The sequence below is a fragment of the Hyperoodon ampullatus genome, assembly GCF_949752795.1.
Source record: "Hyperoodon ampullatus genome assembly, chromosome: 10".
NCBI lineage: Eukaryota > Metazoa > Chordata > Mammalia > Artiodactyla > Ziphiidae > Hyperoodon > Hyperoodon ampullatus.
In genome coordinates, this window is record NC_136923.1 from 44,725,388 (window position 1) to 44,748,414 (window position 23,027).

The following is a 23,027-nucleotide window of genomic DNA, read 5'->3' on the forward strand; positions in this document are numbered from 1 at the left end:
TGATGGCATCTGTGCCATTCAGGTGGCTTCACTATTTAGATGCTGTTCTTCAACTAGATGCCTGAAAATGTGTCTCAGGGGGCTTAATATTCTTAACCTTAAATGTAGTCATTTTATTTCTGGGAATCTAGCCTAAGGGGAAAAATCCTTAATGTGGAAAACCCTTATGCACAAAGATGTTTATCATAGTTTTCTATGAAATAGTCCAAAATTGGAATCAACCCAGAGGTACAACACTAGGAGCAGGTCAGTATGTATTATATACCCACTTGATACAATATAATGTAGCCATTAGGAGTGATGCTTGAAAGTGATTGCACCAACATGAAAAAAATGCTGGAGATAAAGAGTTTAGCGAAAAAAGATGCATACTTCTGTGTATAATAGGACAAAAATAACAACGGTCCCTACAAAAAGTGGGGGAAATGAGACTTAAATGAACCAATGGGTTGGCACTCGTATTTTTTTGATGCTGTTAGGTGATTAATCTTCTTTTATGATATTATCATATCTTTCAAATTTTCATAAATGGGAACTTGGGGGTATTGAAAACTACACAGAAACTGTAAAGGAAAAACTCAGAAGAATGAGGTGGGCAGAGAGCTGTTAGAGGTTCCTTCTGATGAGCTCCTGTCCTGGATTGTTCCCCTTCAATAACTGTTTTGCAGAATCGAGAGTCCAGAAGCAAGTGATAGCAAAGAGATGGCTCAGGAAAGGGGTCCCGGCCAGACCAGGTTGGGGTGCACATTGTTAGCAGATCGTCTCCCACCCATGTCTGTGGAAATTCAGAGCAGGGCCATGTGCTTTATTTCTGGGTTCTCCTCCATCTGGCACATCACTGGGTCCAAGTGAGCACCAAGCAGTGTTTGCTGACTTTAGAATCAGTGGGCAGAAACTATAGCAAATTCCATCGGCCACATTACGGAATATTTACGTTATGCTTTTAGTGTGTTACCTTTGGATTTTGAGGAAAACAATGAAGACAATTTGGCTGGAGAGGGTGTGGAGAAAAGGGAAACTTCTTACACTGTTGGTGAGAATGTAAATTGGTGCAGCCACTGTGGAGAACAGTATGGAGGTTCCTCAAAAAACTAAAAGTAGAATTACCATACGACCCAGCAATCCCACTCCTGGGCATATATCCAGACAAAACTATAATTCGGAAAGATACATGCACTGCTATGTTCGTAGCAGTACTATTTACAATAGCCAAGACACGGAAACAACCTAAATGTTCATCGACAGATGAATGGATAAAGAAGATGTGGTATTTATATATACACAATGAAATATTACTCAGCCATAAAAAGAATGAAATAATGTCATTTGCAGCAACATGGATGGACCTAGAGATGATCATACTAAGTGAAGCAACTCAAAAAGAGAAAGATAATTACCATATGATATCACTTATATGTGGAATCCAAAATATAACACAAATACAATGTTCATTGCAGCTCTATTTACCAGGACATGGGAGCAACCTAAGTGTCCATCGACAGATGAATGGATAAAGAAGATGTGGCATATATATACAATGGAATATTACTCAGCCATAAAAAGAAACGAAATTGAGTTATTTGTAGTGAGGTGGATGGACCTAGAGACTGTTATACAGAGTGAAGTAAGTCAGAAAGAGAAAAACAAATACTGTATGCTAACACATATATATGGAATCTAAAAAAAAAAAAGGTTCTGAAGAACCTAGGGGCAGGACAGAAATAAACATGCAGATGTAGAGAATGGACTAGAGGACATGGGGAGGGGGAAGGGTAAGCTGGGACGAAGTGAGAGAGTAGCACGGACATATATACACTCCAGATGTAAAACAGATAGCTAGTGGGAAGCAGCCGCATAGCATAGGGAGATCAGCTTGGTGCTTTGTGACCACCTAGAGGGGTGGGATAGGGAGGGTGGCAGGGAGACGCAAGAGGGAGGAGATATGGGAATATATGTATATGTATAGCTGATTCACTTTGTTATAAAGCAGAAAGTAACACAACACTGTAAAGCAATTATACTCCAATAAAGATGTTTTTTAAAAGTTATGTTTAAAAAATAATAATAATAATATAACACAAATGAACTTATCTATGAAACAGAAACAAACTCACAGATATAGAGAACAGACTTGTGGTTGCCAAGGGGGAGAAGGGGTTGGGGGACAGATGGATTGGGAGTTTGGGATTAGCAGATGCAAACTGTGATATATAGGATGGATAAACAACAGTGTCCTACTATATAGCACAAGGAACTATATACAGTATCTTCTGATAAACCATAATGGAAAAGAATATGAGAAAGAATATGTATATATATGTGTATAACTGAGTCACTTTGCTGTACAGCAGAAATTAATACAACATTAATACAACTATACTTCAATAAAATTTTTAAAAATGAAGACAATTTGTTTTCCATTTCTATCCAATTTGAATTAAATATCCATTGTCATTACTACTCAGTGCTAAACTACCTTCCCTGCCTTCTGTAGTCCTTCTCAAGTGCTGAACCACTTTATGTAAAATAAAGCTTCAGGGACTTCCCTGGTGGCGCAGTGGTTAAGAATCTACCTGCCAATGTGGGGGACACACGTTCAATCCCTGGTCCGGGAAGATCCCACATGCTGCGGAGCAATTAAGCTCATGCGCCACAACCACTGAGCCTGCACTCTAGAGCCTGTGCGTCACAACTACTGAAGCCCACACGCTCTAGGGCCCGCGTGCTGCAACTACCAAGCCCACGTGCTGCAAGTACTGAAGACTGCACGCCTAGAGCCCGTGCTCCACAACAAGAGAAGCCACTGCAATGAGAAGCCCGTGCCCCACAATGAAGAGTAGCCCACGCTCACCACAGCTAGAGAAAGCGCATGCAGCAACGAAGACCCAACACAGCCAAAAAAAAAAAAAAAAAAGAACAAGCTAATAAAAAAAACAAAATAAAATAAAGCTGCAGCTTTTTGGTTAGCTTCTGCTTCAGAGTTCTATAATCTTGTCTAGAGATTTCTATAACACACCTTTAATTATCTTTGAAGTAGCTAACTTTAATTAAAGTATGTGTCTCTGAACCTCCTGCCTGCCAACGGGAAGACGTATTACTGAAGTATAGCTGGGTTGGTGAAACCCACCAAGGAGCAGGCTAATGTTAAAGATCATTAAACAATTTCCCTCCTGCCATGGTACTGAACTGTAGATTTCTGTTTCTTTTTTTATTGCCTAGAGCAACTTGGCTCTCCTCTTTTTTCTCTATCCAATAGGACATTATCTAGGATCAAATCTCTTTTTAATGTTATTGCTTACATATATTTGAGTATAACTGCAGTCTGAAAGGCCTAGCTGAGCACAATATTTTACTGTAAGCCTTTCCATGTGAAACTATTTTCCTTTTGAAAAATGTACACTGCAGTCCAGTTCAAACATTTATTTCGACTTTTACTATATTGAAGCTTCAAAAAAAGAAAGAAAGAAACCTATTTATTGCACTCAGGCCTTGGGTCATTGCAGACACCACAGCATTCAAAAAGGTCAGGTCACAGAGGTGTTATCAAGATCATCTGGTCCAGAGGTAGAAAACTGCTGGATCAGAAGTCATCAGTAGGTAATCCCACCAGGTGATGCGGTACATCGGTGAGACGAGTGAATTCCATGGATGTGAGTCCATGGCCAAACTCTGTTTGCTGTAAATGAGTTTCTTGGTCAGCCATAACATGCTGGGGGGAACCATGACAGTGAATCAAGCATTCTGTAAGTGATGGATAAAGATGCAGGCATAGATGGAGAATTTATACATATGTATTCCAGGAAGGACTCACTAACCCCTCTATGACAGAAGATCTAGTGCAATCACTCTGCCACCAGGTGACTGACTGGCTTCCCCCCATCTACAGCTCAGCGCTGGTCTCTGGTGTTGGGAAGATGGGTCCTCAGCAGTGATGACAGGCAGATTAGGCCTGCAAAGAGGAAGTCTGTGAGATTGGACCCATGTGTAGCCACGTTGTTGGACCCTCCTGCCATGTGCATTTTGTACAAGGGCTCACTGAATAAGCACTGGGGAAGAGGCTGCCTCACCTCCTAGGGTGTCCTCTTGTCCACCGGATTGTTGAGAACTTCCGCATAGATATTCAAATATCATCACACTCCGCTTCTCTGAGAGATCTGCACACACCTCTTCCTCAGACTTCCTTGTCATTGATCTCCCAAACCTGTTCTTTTCCCATCTGCCATTCTGTTGGCTACTGCCCACGAATTGATGTCTGTTCCATTCTTCCAGACATCTCTAGGTCCAGACAATGTGGAAGATCAGTATACAGCTTGAAATCCTGCCCACCAGCAGGGTGGCCCCTCACTGCTATCCTTCAGGGTCACCCCTGACTGGGGCTGTAATGCTACAGCTGTCCACTTCTGGTGGGTGTCAGTGATTTCTTACAGAATCATCCACAAATCCAGACTGAGGTTTTTCCTCTTATGTTGGTTGATCACCAGGAACTTTCTATGAGGACGTAGCTGTGGATTGAGGGAGAGGAGACATCGCAGCAGACACAGGAGACATGGGAGTCTGAGTCACCTGCCCATGCAACTTACACCTTCTGGAACAGATTGGGTCTAATTTCTTATATAGCATTTCCAGTTGACGTTGGGTCCCTACTGTGCACACCAAGCCTAACACGCAGCTCAGAGCTAGCTTCTGCTGGTCACATGGTCACTTGATGTCTCCTAGTTAGGCATTCAGTACCAGGGCCTGGTAGCAAGCATGAGCTATTTCTCAAAAGGAGAATTGTTACCTGTAGAGGAGGGTGTAGTTCTGCTTTAACACACCCTTGAGAGCCTTTGCGGTGCTTCTTCTAGAGCTTCCCAGAGGTCCTGTATGGCATCTCTCTTTGCTGTGGACACTTGGATATCATTGCATCTGTTGGGTCCTGCATAAACCAAGGGACAGAGCCTCTGGTAGTGCCGCCTGGACTGTTTACATATAAATTGATACTTCTAAGTAAGTACCTGATAATAATTTGCTCTCTTTAGAAGGTAAATATCCTCTAGCTCTGGGCCCCACTCAAAACTGGATGCTTACAGTTTACATAGTAAATGGCTGAGAGCAGCGTACTTGTATGTTTCTATGTGTCGTCTCCAAAATGCAAAAACTCCCACCAAGCTTCAAGCCTCTGTTTTTACTGAAAGGCTAAATGATGATTAAAATAATAACAATAACAATAAAACAACAGCTGTAGACAGTCTAGAACAACCCATCAGAGAAACAACAGGCTACACTATGTGGTTGGGACTGAGGCTGCTGCTAGAGAGGCAGTGTGCTGATTCTGTCTCACTCTAGGGCCTGGAGGAGGCGCTGCTTAGGGCACAGATGTCTGCTCTTGGCACACAGGGCTTGAATTACAGTGGGAGCTGGTTTAGAAACTGACTTTTTACCACACGTTTGAAAAGTACCCCTCATTTGGGAGTTTACTATTTCCATACACTTCATTTCCTCTTCTTTAAGATGTTATCTCTGTTTCTTTGTCTTCCTTTAGCTTACTGAGGCCATTTTGCTTTCTACTCATGTATAGACTATATCTCTGAGTTTCAAAGTCATTTATCGAGTTTTAGACATTTGGTAGGCATTTTGTTTTTTTTTTTTTTTTTTTTTTTTTTTTTTTTTTTTAGATAATTTATTGAGAAAAGGGGAGGTCTTTTTATATGTTTTCCTGTGACATGACTATTTTTTTTTTTTTTTTTTTTATTTTTTGCTTTATCACAAATTTAATCAGTTATATGTATACATATGTTCCCATATCCCCTCCCTTTTGCGTCTCCCTCCCACCCTCCCTATCCCACCCCTCCAGGCGGTCACAAAGCACCGAGCTGATCTCCCTGTGCTATGCGGCTGCTTCCCACTAGCTATCTACCTTACGTTTGGTAGTGTATATATGTCCATGCCGCTCTTTCACTTTGTCACAGCTTACCCTTCCCCCTCCCCATATCCTCAAGTCCATTCTCTAGTAGGTCTGTGTCTTTATTCCTGTCTTACCCCTATGTTCTTCATGACCTTTTTTTTTCTTAAATTCCATATATGTGTGTCAGCATACAGTATTTGTCTTTCTCTTTCTGACTTACTTCACTCTGTATGACAGACTCTAGGTCCATCCACCTCATTACAAATAGTTCAATTTCATTTCTTTTTATGGCTGAGTAATATTCCATTGTATGTATGTGCCACATCTTCTTTACCCATTCATCCGATGATGGACACTTAGGTTGTTTCCATCTCCGGGCTATTGTAAATAGGGCTGCTATGAACATTTTGGTACATGTCTCTTTTTGAATTATGGTTTTCTCAGGGTATATGCCCAGTAGTGGGATTGCAGGGTCATATGGTAGTTCTATTTGTAGTTTTTTAAGGAACCTCCATACCGTTCTCCATAGTGGCTGTACCAATTCACATTCCCACCAGCAGTGCAAGAGTGTTCCCTTTTTTCCACACCCTCTCCAGCATTTATTGTTTCTAGATTTTTTGATGATGGCCATTCTGACTGGTGTGAGATGATATCTCATTGTAGTTTTGATTTGCATTTCTCTAATTAGTAAAGATGTTGAGCATCCTTTCATGTGTTTGTTGGCAGTCTGTATATCTTCTGTGGAGAAATGTCTATTTAGGTCTTCTGCCCATTTTTGGATTGGGTTGTTTGTTTTTTTGTTATTGAGCTGCATGAGCTGCTTATAAATTTTGGAGATTAATCCTTTGTCAGTTGCTTCATTTGCAAATATTTTCTCCCATTCTGAGGGTTGTCTTTTGGTCTTGTTTATGGTTTCCTTTGCTGTGCAAAAGCTTTTAAGTTTCATTAGGTCCCATGTGTTTATTTTTGTCTTTATTTCCATTTCTCTAGGAGGTGGGTCAAAAAGGATCTTGCTGTGATTTATGTCATAGAGTGTTCTGCCTATGTTGTCCTCTAAGAGTTTGATAGTGTCTGGCCTTACATTTAGGTCTTTAATCCATTTTGAGCTTATTTTTGTGTATGGTGTTAGGGAGTGATCGAATCTCATACTTTTACATGTCCCTGTCCAGTTTTCCCAACACCACTTATTGAAGAGACTGTCCTTTCTCCACTGTACATTCCTGCCTCCTTTATCAAAGATAAGGTGACCATATGTCCGTGGGTTTATCTCTGGGCTTTCTATCCTGTTCCATTGATCTATCTTTCTGTTTCTGTGCCAGTACCATACTGTCTTGATTACTGCAGCTTTGTAGTATAGTCTGAAGTCAGGGAGCCTGATTCCTCCAGCTCCATTTTTCGTTCTCAAGATTGCTTTGGCTATTCGGGGTCTTTTGTGTTTCCATACAAATTGTGAAATTTTTTGTTCTAGTTCTGTGAAAAATGCCAGTGGTATTTTGATAGGGATTGCATTGAATCTGTAGATTGCTTTGGGTAGTAGAGTCATTTTCACAATGTTGATTCTTCCAATCCAAGAACATGGTACATCTCTCCATCTATTTGTATCATCTTTAATTTCTTTCATCAGTGTCTTATAATTTTCTGCATACAGGTCTTTTGTCTCCTTAGGTAGGTTTATTCCTAGATATTTTATTCTTTTTGTTGCAATGGTAAATGGGAGTGTTTCCTTGATTTCACTTTCAGATTTTTCATCATTAGTATATAGGAATGCCAGAGATTTCTGTGCATTAATTTTGTATCCTGCAACTTTACCAAATTCATTGATTAGCTCTAGTAGTTTTCTGGTAGCATCTTTAGGATTCTCTATGTATAGTATCATGTCATCTGCAAACAGTGACAGCTTTACTTCTTCTTTTCCAATTTGGATTCCTTTTATTTGCTTTTCTTCTCTGATTGCTGTGGCTAAAACTTCCAAAACTATGTTGAATAAGAGTGGTGAGAGTGGGCAACCTTGTCTTGTTCCTGATCTTAGTGGAAATGGTTTCAGTTTTTCACCATTGAGGACGATGCTGGCTGTGGGTTTGTCATATATGGCCTTTATTATGTTGAGGAAAGTTCCCTCTATGCCTACTTTCTGCAGGGTTTTTATCATGAATGGGTGTTGAATTTTGTCGAAAGCTTTCTCTGCATCTATTGAGATGATCATATGGTTTTTCTCCTTCAATTTGTTAATATGGTGTATCACGTTGATTGATTTGCGTATATTGAAGAATCCTTGCATTCCTGGGATAAACCCCACTTGATCATGGTGTATGATCCTTTTAATGTGCTGTTGGATTCTGTTTGCTAGTATTTTGTTGAGGATTTTTGCATCTATGTTCATCAGTGATATTGGCCTGTAGTTTTCTTTCTTTGTGACATCCTTGTCTGGTTTTGGTATCAAGGTGATGGTGGCCTCGTAGAATGAGTTTGGGAGTGTTCCTCCCTCTGCTATATTTTGGAAGAGTTTGAGAAGGATAGGCGTTAGCTCTTCTCTAAATGCTTGATAGAATTCGCCTGTGAAGCCATCTGGTCCTGGGCTTTTGTTTGTTGGAAGATTTTTTATCACAGTTTCAATTTCAGTGCTTGTGATTGGTCTGTTCATATGTTCTATTTCTTCCTGATTCAGTCTTGGCAGGTTGTGCATTTCTAAGAATTTGTCCATTTCTTCCAGGTTGTCCATTTTATTGGCATAGAGTTGCTTATAGTAATCTCTCACGATCTTTTGTATTTCTGCAGTGTCAGTTGTTACTTCTCCTTTTTCATTTCTAATTCTATTGATTTGAGTCTTCTCCCTTTTTTTCTTGATGAGTCTGGCTAATGGTTTATCAATTTTGTTTATCTTCTCAAAGAACCAGCTTTTAGTTTTATTGATCTTTGCTATTGTTTCCTTCATTTCTTTTTCATTTATTTCTGATCTGATTTTTATGATTTCTTTCCTTCTGCTAACTTTGGGATGTTTTTGTTCTTCTTTCTCTAATTGCTTTAGGTGCAAGGTTAGGTTGTTTAGTCGAGATATTTCCTGTTTCTTAAGGTGGGATTGTATTGCTATAAACTTCCCTCTTAGAACTGCTTTTGCTGCATCCCATAGGTTTTGGGTCGTCGTGTCTCCATTGTCATTTGTTTCTAGGTATTTTTTTATTTCCTCTTTGATTTCTTCAGTGATCACTTCGTTATTAAGTAATGTATTGTTTAGCCTCCATGTGTTTGTATTTTTTATAGCTCTTTTCCTGTAATTGATATCTAGTCTCATAGCATTGTGGTCGGAAAAGATACTTGATACAATTTCAATTTTCTTAAATTTACCAAGGCTTGATTTGTGACCCAAGATATGATCTATCCTGGAGAATGTTCCATGAGCACTTGAGAAAAATGTGTATTCTGTTGTTTTTGGATGGAATGTCCTATAAATATCAATTAAGTCCATCTTGTTTAATGTATCATTTAAAGCTTGTGTTTCCTTATTTATTTTCATTTTGGATGATCTGTCCATTGGTGAAAGTGGGGTGTTAAAGTCCCCTACTATGATTGTGTTACTGTCGATTTCTCCTTTTATGGCTGTTAGTGTTTGCCTTATGTATTGAGGTGCTCCTATGTTGGGTGCATAAATATTTACAATTGTTATATCTTCTTCTTGGATCGATCCCTTGATCATTATGTAGTGGCCTTCTTTGTCTCTTCTAGTAGTCTTTATTTTAAAGTCTATTTTGTCTGATATGAGAATTGCTACTCCAGCTTTCTTTTGGTTTCCATTTGCATGGAATATCTTTTTCCATCCCCTTACTTTCAGTCTGTATGTGTCTCTAGGTCTGAAGTGGGTCTCTTGTAGACAGCATATATATGGGTCTTGTTTTTGTATCCATTCAGCCAATCTGTGTCTTTTGGTGGGAGCGTTTAGTCCATTTACATTTAAGGTAATTATCGATATGTATGTTCCTATTCCCATTTTCTTAATTGTTTTGGGTTCGTTATTGTAGGTCTTTTCCTTCTGTTGTGTTTCTTGCCTAGAGAAGTTCCTTTAGCATTTGTTGTAAAGCTGGTTTGGTGGTGCTGAACTCTCTCAGCTTTTGCTTGTCTGTAAACGTTTTAATTTCTCCATCAAATCTGAATGAGATCCTTGCTGGGTAGAGTAATCTTGGTTGCAGGTTTCTCTCCTTCATCACTTTAATTATGTCCTGCCACTCCCTTCTGGCTTGTAGAGTTTCTGCTGAGAGATCAGCTGTTATCCTGATGGGGATTCCCTTGTGTGTTATTTGTTGTTTTTGCCTTGCTGCTTTTAATATGATTTCTTTGTGTTTAATTTTTGACAGTTTGATTAATATGTGTCTTGGCGTATTTCTCCTTGGATTTATTCTGTATGGGACTCTCTGTGCTTCTTGGACTTGATTAACTATTTCCTTTCCCATATTAGGGAAGTTTTCAACTATAATCTCTTCAAATATTTTCTCAGTCCCTTTCTTTTTCTCTTCTTCTTCTGGAACCCCTATAATTCGAATGTTGGTGCGTTTAATGTTGTCCCAGAGGTCTCTGATATTGTCCTCTGTTCTTTTCATTCTTTTCTCTTTATTTTGCTCTGCATTAGTTATTTCCACTATTTTATCTTCCACCTCACTTATCCGTTCTTCTGCCTCAGTTATTCTGCTATTGATCCCATCTAGAGTATTTTTCATTTCATTTATTGTGTTTTTAATCGATGCTTGATTCATCTTTAGTTCTACTAGGTCCTTGTTAACTGTTTCTTGCATTTTGTCTATTCTATTTCCAAGATTTTGGATCATCTTTACTATCATTATTCTGAATTCTTTTTCAGATAGACTGCCTATTACCTCTTCATTTGTTAGGTCTGGTGGGTTTTTATCTTGCTCCTTCTCCTGCTGTGTGTTTTTCTGTCTTCTCATTTTGCTTATGTTACTGTGTTTGGGGTCTCCTTTTTGCCGGCTGCAGGTTCGTAGTTCCTGTTGTTTTTGGTGTCTGTCCCCAGTGGCTAAGGTTGGTTTAGTGGGTTGTGTAGGTTTCCTGGTCGAGGGGACTAGTGCCTGTGTTCTGGTGGATGAGGCTGGATCTTGTCTTTCTGGTGGGCAGGTCCACGTCTGGTGGTGTGTTTTGGGGTGTCTGCAGACTTTTTATGATTTTAGGCCACCTCTCTGCTAATGGGTGGCGTTGTGTTCCTGTCTTGCTAGTTGTTTGGCATAGGGTGTCCAGCACTGTAGCTTGCTGGTCGTTGAGTGAAGCTGGGTGCTGGTGTTGAGATGGAGATCTCTGGAAGATTTTCGCCGTTTGATATTATGTGGAGCTGGGAGGTCTCTTGTGGACCAGTGTCCTGAAGTTGGCTCTCCCACCTCAGAGGCACAGTACTGACTCCTGGCTCCTCAATTTGGGATGATTTGTTGTCTATTCATGTATTCCACAGATGCAGGGTACATCAAGTTGATTGTGGAGCTTTAATCCGCTGCTTCTGAGGCTGCTGGGAGAGGTTTCCCTTTCTCTTCTTTGTTCTCACAGCTCCCGGGTCTCAGCTTTGGATTTGGCCCCGCCTCTGCGTGTAGGTCGCCGGAGGGCGTCTGTTCTTCGCTCAGACAGGAAAGGGTTAAAGGAGCAGCCTCTTCGGGAACTCTGGCTCACTCAGGCCGGGCGGGAGGGAGGGGCACGGAGTGCGGGGCGAGCCTGCAGCGGCAGAGGTCGGCGTGACGTTGCACCAGCCCGAGGCGCGCCGTGCGTTCTCCCAGGGAAGCCGCCCCTGGATCCCGGGACCCCGGCAGTGGCGGGCTGCTCAGGCTCCCGGAAGGGCGGTGTGGACAGTGACCTGCGCTCGCACACAGGCTTCTTGGCGGCGGCAGCAGCAGCCCCAGCGTCCCACGCCCGTCACTGGGCTCTGCGCTTTCAGTCGCGACTCGCGCCCGTCTGTGGAGCCCCTTTAAGCAGCGCTCTTAATCCCCTCTCCTCGCGCAGCAGGAAACCAAGAGGGAAGAACAAGTCTCTTGCCTCTTCGGCAGCTCCAGAGTTTTCCCGGACTCCTTCCCGGCTAGCTGTGGCACATTAGCCCCCTTCAGGCTGAGTTCTCGCCGCCAGCCCCAGTCCTCTCCCTGCGCTCTGACCGAAGCCCGAGCCTCAGCTTCCAGCGCCGCCCGCCCCGGCGGGCGGGCAGACAAGCCTCTCGGGCTGGTGAGTGCCGCTCGGCACCGATCCTCTGTGCGGGAATCTCTCCGCTTTGCCCTACCCAGGTATGTGGGGAGTTTCTTGCCTTTTGGGAGGTCTGGGGTCTTCTGCCAGCGTTCAGTAGGTGTTCTGTAGGAGTTGTTCCACGTGTAGCTGTATTTCTGGTGTATCCGTGAGGAGGAAGGTGATCTCCGCGTCTTACTCTTCCGCCATCTTACCCGGAAGTCCTGGTAGGCATTTTGGATGATCTTATTTGGCACAGAATAGTTGACACTTAGTAACAGCACTGTGGCAGGACTTGGTGAAACTTGGCAAGAGTTCTTTTTGATAGGCTGCTCTCAGATCAATCAATCAACAAACAAATGTCACCAACCCATAAGTAACAGCTGAGCACGCCACTCATGACAAAGGACAAAGAAGACTGGTTCCCCCTTTAGATAGTTATAGTCCAGACACCAGACCAGCCCCCATGGCAGAGCCCAGCCTAGAAGGACTCTGTGTGTACTGGTCTTTATTGCCAAGAGCAGTAAAGCCTGCCCCTCCTGCCAGATGCCATCTTGGGAAGGAGGAGGGAGAGGGAAGGAGCTGCCCATTGGGAGTTGAACTTTGACCTGCCTGAACATTTTCCAAGAGGCAAGAGTTTAATCAAGGAGTAAATAGGCAGCTTTGAGTCATTTTCTCTGCTTTCTTCTCAACTTGGAGCTCCCACCTAGACAACTGCAGTGGCTTCCAGGTGACTGCCTCTGTCCCTGTTCACCTCCATCCCAGTTTCCCACCACTACCCATGTGACTCCAGGAAAGCACAAATGCTGTATCTAAGGTTGCTCGCCTGTTTAGGACCCTAAAGTGGCTCCCAGGGCCCTTGGGTGAAGTCCAAGCTCTTTAACAGAGCTTCACAGACTCCCTCTGCAACCCTGCAGCAGACATATTGAGTGATATGCCCATCGCTAAGGGAAGTTTCTGCCTGTGCTCCTCCCTCAGCCTGGATACCTGCCAACCCTTGCCCCACCTAAGGGCCCTGGCCGAGGCAGGACTGACACCAGAAGTCTCTCCATCTCTGGCTCCTGCCCTCCCTCTTTCCCCTGATCCAGGGGCAATGACTCCCGGCCCATTCCTCAGGTAGCCCTTACCACTTTGGGCCTGATTATCCTTTATCGCCAGCTGTCCCAGCCTCTACTCAGTGAAGGTGTGAACAAACAGTACTCACCCTGGGTCCTGAGATTAAGTCCCAATGTGCATGACTAGGGGAACCCTCTGAGGTTTGCATACTAAAAACCCAGGCTCTGCAGCTGTTATTTGCTTATACTGTAATTGTGCTGTTTACATATAAATTGATACTTCTAAGTAAGTACCTGATAATAATTTGCTCTCTTTGGAAGGTAAATATTCTCCTTTTCTCATCTACTATTCATTGTCTTAATCCCTGTGTTTTGAGAACAAATGGAATGGTAAATTTTAGCCTACCATTTTGATCACAAATTTGGAATTGATGAAGTCTGAATTAGTGAAGTTTTAATGCGTATTTTTTCACAGTCTTATGTGGTCAAGTTCCAAATGCAGCCAGCTGTCAACTCTTATCTTGTCACACTTTTATTACAGTCAGAAGAAGTGTACCAAACTTCTATATAAATAGAGGGAGCAAAGAGCATCATTATCCAGTTGAAACGGAAGAGGAAATTCTCAGTGGGCTGAAGAGCTGTGTATTTTTATCGAGTGTTCATTAGCTGTCCTCTGTGCAAGGGATCAACATGAAAACACCCAAAGGATGGGAAGCAGACAGAGAAAAAGCCCAAAAGGCAGGAGAGGCATTGCAGGGCTTCTACTGTGACCAAAGGCTCAGAAAACAAAAGCAGGGGATTGTAGGCATTGCTCTAACTCAAGATGGCAGAGAAATGCATGGGGCTCTACTACAGACCCGTTAGTTTGGTCATTGCAGATAAGGCCAGAAAAAATGCAATAAAGGTTTATAAACCAGGTCATTTATTTGCCAGTAATGTGTAATGTGTATATGTGTCTGTATTAGCCAGAGTTTCCAGAAAAACAGAACCAATAGGATATGTGTGTCTGTATATATATGTGTGTGTGTATATGTATAAAATAAAAAGATTTATTATAAGGAATTGGATCACATGATCATGTAGGCTCACAAATCCCAAGATATGCAGCTGGAGACCCAGGAGAGCCAGTGATGTAGTTACAGTATGAGTCGGAAGCCTGAGAGCCAGAAGAACCAATGGTGTAATTTCAGTGTGAAGGCCTGTACTGTAGCAGTAGTGAAGGCCCCTTTGTGAACTTTGCTGGGCATACCTCGGGCTACTGGGAAGCACATAGTAAGAGGCTGACAGCTATGTAGCTTTCAGTTTAGACCAGGTTTTCTCAACCTTGGCATTACTGACATTTTGGACCAGATAATTCTTTGTTGCGGGTAGCTGTCCTGTGCATCATAGGATGTTTAGTAGCAACCCCTGGCCTCTACCTGCTAGATGCCAGTAGCACACCCCTATTAGAAACAACCCAAAATTTCCCCAGATATTGCTGATTATCTCCTTGGAGGCAATATGGTGCTCAGTTGAGAACGACTGGTTTAGTCTCCAATTTTATTTCCCTTCCACACCCCTCCTCCTGCTAACTCCTTCCACTCTGTGCTCAGGGTGTGTGTGTGCCCATCTAATACCATCTGAAATATCTCCCAGTACCTGTTGCCAGCAGAGGCTGTGGCAGCGGCTCCCCCACTTTTACCATCCTTACTTCTGAAGAAGTTTCCACCAGGATCTAATAGGTAGAAAATGTCATCAACTCTCAAATGGATGGGGATAATGAGATCTCCCCACCAATTTTCAACTTCTAGAGCTGCTCTCATTTGCCAGAGGTAAAATCATAGTATCACTTCTGTTTAATGGGGAAGGAAGTTTTGCCTCAAATACCATGAGCTTGGAGCCTCCATGAGGTATCAGGAGGGTCAGTGGTTCAGATGGAGGTCACAGGGGCTATAAGAGCTGATGCCTGGCAGTCTCAGGGTGATGGCATCCAGACTATAGGAAGCCATAGGTTCCCTGTGCAGCTAGGCTTGGAGCTGATCTGGCTTTTCTGCAGATTTGACCCTTTTTCTGCAAGGGTCCCTTGTAGAATTTTAGTCTGCAGAGTATGCCTGGGGACAGCCATTCATAGGCCAGAGTGTCCCTGGGGCCAGAGGGAATTACTTTTTAAATTTTTTCATTCATTTAGCAATCAAGATTGTATTGGATTCTCTTGGCCCTTACATTTCCATATGAATTTTTGGATCAGCTTGTCAGTTCTTGCAAAAAAAGAAGCTGGGATTTTGATAAGAATTGCGTTGAATCTGTAAATCAATTTTGAAAGTTCTGCTATCTTAACATTGTCTTCCAATCCATGGGATGTGTTTCCTGTGTTTAGTGTACAAGTCTTAAGCTTCTTGTGATAAAATTACTCATAAGTATTTTATTTTTTTGATGCTATTGTAAATAGAATTGTTTTCTTAATTTCATTTTTTGAAGTGTTCATTTATAGTGTATAGAAATATGATTGTGTATACTGATCTTGTATCTTGCAACCTTGCTGATCTCAGTTTTTTGGTTTTAATTGGTTTTGTGTATGTGTATTCCTTAGAATTTTCTATATATGAGATGAATGTTTTCTCTGAATATAGATAATCCCAATTTTTCCTTCCCAATTTAGATGCTTTTTAGTTCTTTTTCCTGCCTATTGCCCTGGCTAGAACCTCCAGTACAATATTGAATAGAAATGGTAAAAGTGACAATCTTGTTGTGTTCATGACATTTGGGGGGAAAACATCTATTCATTCACATTGAGCATGATGTTGGCTGTGAGTTTTTTGTAGACAGCCTTAATCAATTCAAGAAAGCTCCCTTCTATTCCTAGTTTGTTAAGTATTTATATCAGAAAGAGTATTGGATTCTATCAAATGTTTTTCTGTATTAATTAAGATTATGTGATCTTTGTCTTTTATTCTATTAATATGCTATATCATATTCATTGATTTTCACATGTTCAACCAACCTTGCATTCCTGGCACAAATCCCACTTTGTTATGGTGTACATAATCCTTTTTTGTATGTTGCTGGATTTTGTTTGTTAATATTTTGTTGAGGATTTTTTCATCTATATTCGTAAGGGATATTGGTTTATAGCTTTATTTTATTGTGATATCCTTGTCTGTTTTTGGTATCAGGATAATACTGGCTTCTTAAAATGGGTTAAGAAGCGTTTCCTCCTATTCTATTTTTTGGGGAAGAGTTTGTGAAGGATTGGTGTTAATTTTTCTTTAAATGTTTGATAAAATTCACCAGTGAAGCCACCTAGCCCTTCGCTTTTCTTTGTGGAAGTTTTTGATTACTAATTCAATATCTTTACTAGTTATAGATCTATTCAGGATTTTATCTTGAGTCAGTTTTTGTACGTGTTTTTCTAGGATTTTTTTCATTTCATCTAGGTTATCTAATTTTCTGGCATACAACTGTTCACAGTATTCCTTTAAAATCCTTTTTATTTCTGTAAAGTCAATAGTGATGGCCCTCTTTCATTCCTGATTTTAGTAATTTGAATCTTTTGTTTTTTTTCTTGGTCAGCCTTGCCAAAGGTTTGTCAATTTTGTTGATCTTTTCAAAGAACTAACTTTGGGTTTTGTTGATTTCTCTCTATTGTTTTTCTATTCCATTGATTTGTCCCTATTATTTCCTTCCTTCTGCTTACTTTTTTTTTTTTTAGTCTCAAGGTAGAAGGTGAGGTTATTGATTTGTGATGCTTCCTTTTTAATATAGGTGTTTATAGCTATAAATTTACCCCTAAGCACTGGTTTAGCTGCATCCCATAAGTTTTGGTACATGGGTTTTCATTTTTATTTATCTCAAGGTATTTTCTTATTTCTCTTGATCCTTTGGTTATTTAGAGTACATTGTTTAATTTCCATATACAAGTGAATGTCCCAGATTTCTTTCTGTTATTAATTTCTAATTTTCTTCCATTGTAGTTAGAGAACAGATTTTATATTACTCAACTCCTTTAAATGTATTGAGATTTATTTTACAGCCTAATATATGGTCTATCTGGAGAATATTCCATGTACACTTGAGAAGAATATATGTTGTACCATCATGTAGAGTGTTTTGTAGATGTCCATTAGATCTAGGTGGCTTATAATATGGCTTAAATCTTCTATATCCTTGCTGATGTTTTGCTAGTTGTTCTATCTATTATTGAAGGTAGATATCGAAATCTCTAATGATTATTGCTGAATTGTCCATTTCTTCCTTTAATTCTGTCAGTCTTTTCTACAAAGACTTCCTTTAGTATTTCTTGTAAGGCAGGTCTGCTAGTGATAAAGTCTCTCTGTTTTTGCTTATCTGGAATGCCTTAATTGTCTTAATTTATCCTTCATTTTTGAAGGATACTTTTCTGGATATAGAATTTTTGGATAATAGTCTTTTCCTTTCAGTTCTTTGAATATATCATCTCAATACCTTCTGGCCTCCAAGATTCCTGATAAGAAGTCAGCAGTTGACCTTATTGAGGATCCCTCATGTGTGATGAGTCATTTCCTGTTTTACTTTCAAGATTCTGTATTTTCTTTGGCTTTTGACCATTTGACTATGATGTGTCTAGATGTGCATTCTTTGAATTTATCCTACCTAGAGTTTGTTGAGCTTCTTGGATGAGCAGATTAACACTTTTCATCAAATTTGGGAAGTTATCCACCACAATTTATTCAGTATTCTTCAATTCCTTTTTCTCACTCCTGTTAATATCATTCCCAGGAGATAGAATCTGACATCCAGTATGGGTCAGGTGACAACCCTGTGCCCTGGTGGTGTGACCATGTCTCCTCTGGGCCATTCCTGTGTTCAGGTAAAGGATGAGTCTCAGAGAATGGGCTGTTCATGGCAGGAATAACACCCTTGAAGGTGAAGGAATGAAGATCAGTGAGTCTTACAGCCCAAGCACCACTTGCTCCAAAGAAAGTCACAGTGAAAGTACATATTGGACCATTTGTACTTTTTTTCTTTCCTTCCCAGGCAAGTTCTTTTCCTTTTTTACCCCCTGATAACAAGTGCCTTAAATGGGATAGCCCTAACATTTCGATTCCTTTGTAGGAATAAGAAATTTCTTTTCAGTTCTAGTCAAGATCTAGCCATGGTCAAAGAGAGAAGCCCTAGCAGTATTTACCCTTTATGACTTTTAGGACTTTGGATAGTCCAAGTTAATCTCTGTACTTCTCTCTTTGTATTAGGTGCATCATCATCATCATCATCACCACCACACACACACACACACACACACACACACACACCGTGGACTTGTAAAGATCCCATGCATGCATTTGTCCTTGACCCATCTGTTCTAGGTTCCTTTCTAGAATGTCGCTTGTGTATGAACCTCCCATTATGTATGTATTTCATATTCTTGGAATGTCTGTTTTTTTTCATTTGCAAGGTTGTGCTTACTAGTTTCCTATAGAAGTATCTGTATCCTTCCTCTAGTTGTTCTAGCCAAGAATAGTATAGACAATTCTACCTTTATTTTGGTTTTCTATCTTTAAATTTGTTTCCATTTGCTTTCCTTTTTAAGTCATCAGCTTCTTCTAAAGCTCATATAACTCTGTAGCTTCTTATGATAATTGCATAAAAACCCCAGCTACATCAATTCAGTAATTATATTAGAGTAGCTACTGGAATTTGTCATCATGGGATGGACTTATGGCAAAAATTCCCAAATAGTCATTTCTTTGGATGTTAAGAGGTAGCTGTTATTAAAGAAAGAGGTATCTGCAGACAAATGCATTTGAGAACTACAGGGATAAACAAAATCAGACTGGTTCTTTAGTGACAGGCTTCTTAGAGGTTCTGATAAGCTTATATGCACTGTGTATCCCTCAGAGGGCAATACAGTGAGGCATTTCTCACCTTTATTTCATCACAGAGCTCTCCTTTCTCAGATCGCTTGTGGGAACAGTGACCTGAGAAACACACATTAGGGAAATGGTAATATAATTAAATCTTGAAGTTTATTAATTTTCTCATTACTAAATTTTAAAATGTATTCTCTCTGCTACCATCTTAGTTGAGTATAAACCAGAGAAATCCAGGGGCAGGAGCACGGTTCTGGAAGTCAGAGCATCTGAACTGGTTTTGTGTCTGGGAAATCACTTCCCTTTGGGCAATGAAAGAGTCATACTTTCATGACCTTTGACTCATGGACATTGAGGCTTTTCCAGCCCTAACGATGCTCTTTCTCTTGTGCAGGGAATCTAATTGTGTTTCCTGTAGAAAAGGGAAGAAGCTTTTACCATTTCCCAAAAAGGGTTTCTCATTATTCTCTGTCTTATCCATTTACAGCTACTTTATTTATTTCTTTTCAGAAACCACTTACCCCTCTTGAGTCCTGATCATTCTTTTTAGATTTGATGTGATCAGCGCTGTCACTTCTGTCTTGTACTAACTGGGCATCTTAGAATCTCATTTGGAATTCTCAGGAACCAAAAGCCAGTGAAGTGAAATGAAGGGGGCAGACATGTCACCTTCTGGGAAACTCCAAAGTGCCATTATCACCTTTAATGGGGTGTTTTAAAGGAAGAAGTCGGTCTGCATTTTCCCTGTGCCCTCTAATCTGTTTCTCCCTGCTCATTGGGAGACTAGAAGATGGCAGCTATGAAGCTTCCCCTCTCCTGAGCAGCCTAGGGGTGGGACCTTATTTCTAATTCACTCCCTCAGACCAGCAGGTGCTGTAGGCACTCTCCCCACCCATAATGTGATTATCCCTAGCCAAATCTTTTCTCTCCTCCACAGAGGTCCCATATTTTTCTGTATAGTTTTTTTTTTTTTTTTTGAGGTATGTGGGCCTCTCACTGTTGTGGCCTCTCCCGTTGCGGAGCACAGGCTCTGGACGCGCAGGCTCAGCGGCCATGGTTCACGGGCTTAGCCGCTCCGCGGCATGTGGGATCTTCCCAGACCGGGGCACGAACCCGTTTCCCCTGCATCGGCAGGCGGACTCTCAACCACTGCGCCACCAGGGAAGCCCTGTTCTGTATAGTTTTATCACATTTATTCCTAAAAATATATGTATTCTTCACTTTCTGTGTTTTTGAACTTTATATAAAAGGAGTCATACTGTTTATATGCTGTACATGCATATATATGTGGCTTCTCTATCTCAACAGCATGTTTTTAAGATTCATCTATGTGGAATATACCTTCAGAATGTTCTTTTTCGTTGCACTGGAGTATTCCATTGGTATGAAACAGGTATACAATATTTGTTTATCCTTTTTCCTGCTTATGGATGTTTGGGGTTGTTTACAGGTTTTACTTATTTGTTTTATTTTATTTTTTGCTATTTTGAATGTGACTGTTACTAATGTTCTTCTGTTACGTTGAACTATGTGAAATAAGCATTTTTATAGGCTCCTATTTATTTCCTATGATTCAACCCGATTCCTATCTGTTGGTGCATATGTGCAAGATTATGTCTGAGGAATATACCTAGGTGTGGCAGAAATGCTAATTCATAAGGTACATGTATCTTCAACTTTGAAAATGATGCCTAATTGTGTTATAAAGAGATTGTACCAATTTTTACTCACTCTATCAAAATTGTCCCACCTCCTGTCAACACTTGATAAAGATGATTTTGGTGGGTGTGAAATATGGCTTTAATTGCAATTCTCTAGCTACCAATGACATTAAGCATCTTTTTATATGTGTATTTGCCATCTCTGTTTCTTCCTCTGTATAAAAATGTGGAAATGACTTTGGAACTGGCTAAGGGTAGAGGGTGTAAGAGTTTTGAGGTGTATGTTAGAAAAAGCCTAAGTTGCCTTGAGGAGACTATTGGTAGAAATATGGATGTTAAAGGTGATTACAGTGAGGTCTCAGGAAGAAAAATGGAGGGACTTCCCTGGTGGTCCAGTGGTTAAGACTCTGCACTTCTACTGCAGGGGGCGCAGGTTCGATCCCTGGTGGGGGAACTAAGATCCCACACGTGGGGCGGTTGGCCAAAAAGTAAAATAAAATAAGAAAGAAAAGAGGAGAGCTGCAGAGAAAGCTTCTCTCATGTTAGAGAACGCACATATCATCATGAACAGAATGTTGGTAGAAATGAATGTTAGAAGTACTGGTCTCAGACGGAAATGAGGAAGATGTTATTGGAAACTGAAGGAAAGCTGTTCCTTGTTATAAAGTGGCAGAGAATTTGGTTGAATTGTGTTCTAGTGTCTTGTGGAAAGTAGAATTGTAAGTGATGATGAAGTTGGATATTTAGCTGAGAAGAATTCTAAAATAAGTATTAAAGACTGGTTTGTCCTTGCTGCTATAATAAGATGTGAGACGAGAAAGGTAAATTGAAGAAGGAATTGTCACACTAAAGGAACCAGAACTTGCAGATTTGGAAAATTCTGTCTATCCATATTGCAAAAATGAGAAAGTCTGTCTGTAGAGAGCAACAGGGGTGTGGCTGGACAACCATTTGCTAAAGAGATTAGAGTGTGGCTCACGGATCCAGTCAACCATTGCAGCAGAAGCCGGGAATAGAGACGTGGTTATTCAGGACAGATCTGTAGAGAACCTCTTGTCTGATGGCTTGGCCCCTGTGAACTGCATGGGAAGCTGACAAAGTTTTTGAGAATTTATATCAACAGAAACACTGCCAGTTTAGACTAAGCAGAGACAGGACAAATGAGGGAAGGCTGCTGGATTTCTGAGCGTCTACAGGATGGGCCAGTAGAGCTATTTGGCTACAAACATGCATTATCCTTCAGGAAAAGGGAAGAATGATCCTGAAGACAAATCAGAGGTCTGCAGGGGTGCCACTGTCACCATGACCTGGGGGATGGGGCTGTCCCTCCTCAGTTACCAAGGGTGGGCCAAGCTGCTGTGGCTACACCCAGGGCCAAGGGGGTGGGACAGCCACCCTGGCGGGCTCAGAGGACAGAGCCTGGAGCCCAAGAGGATTATCCTTGAGCCTTAAACAAACAAAACAAAACAGAAACAGACTCATAAATACAGAGAACAAACTGGTGGTTGCTGGAGAAGAGGGGGTCAGGGGAACAGATGAAATAGGTGAAGGGAAGAAGAGGTACAAACATCCAATTTATAAAATAAATTAGTCACAGGGATGTAAAGTACACACAGGGATAATAATTATTAAAAGATAAACAAATCAGAGATTATGCATGGAAAAAAGTACACATAGAGAACATGGTTAATAATACTGTAACAACTTTGTATGGTGACGAAGGTAACTGGACTCATTGTGGTGATTATTTCATAATGTGTAAAAATATCGAATCACTATGGGGTACACCTGAAACTAATACAGTACTGTATGTCAAGTATAACTTAATAAAAAAAATCTAATGGAATTTGCCCTGCTTTCAGACTTGCTTGAGACCTAAGACTTCTTTCTCCTTTCCAATTTGTCCCAGCTAGAATGGAATGCCTATCCCATGCCTGCTTCACTGTTCTATTTTGGTAACTGGTAACTTGTCTGGTTTCACAGGTTCACAATGGGAAACGAATTTTGCCTCAGGATGAATCATACCTCAAGTCTCACCTATACCTAATTTAGATAATAATGAGATGAGAATTTGGACTTCGAGTTGATGCTGCAATAGGTTAGGACTGTGGTGGCTGTTGGGATGGGGTGAATGTAATTTACATGTAAGAAGGACAAGATATCTGGGGGAGCAAAGGGTGAAGTGTTACAGGTTGAGTTGTGTCCCCTGCCAAATTCATACGTTGGAGTCCTAACCCCAGTAACTCAGATTGTGACTGTGTTTGGAAGATAGGACATTTAAAGAGGCAATTAAGTTGAAATGAAGGTGTTAGGTTGGACCCTAATCCAATATAATTGGTGTCCTTATAAGAAGGAAAAATTCAGACATAGATGTGCACAGAGGGAAAACCATGTGAAGACACATGGA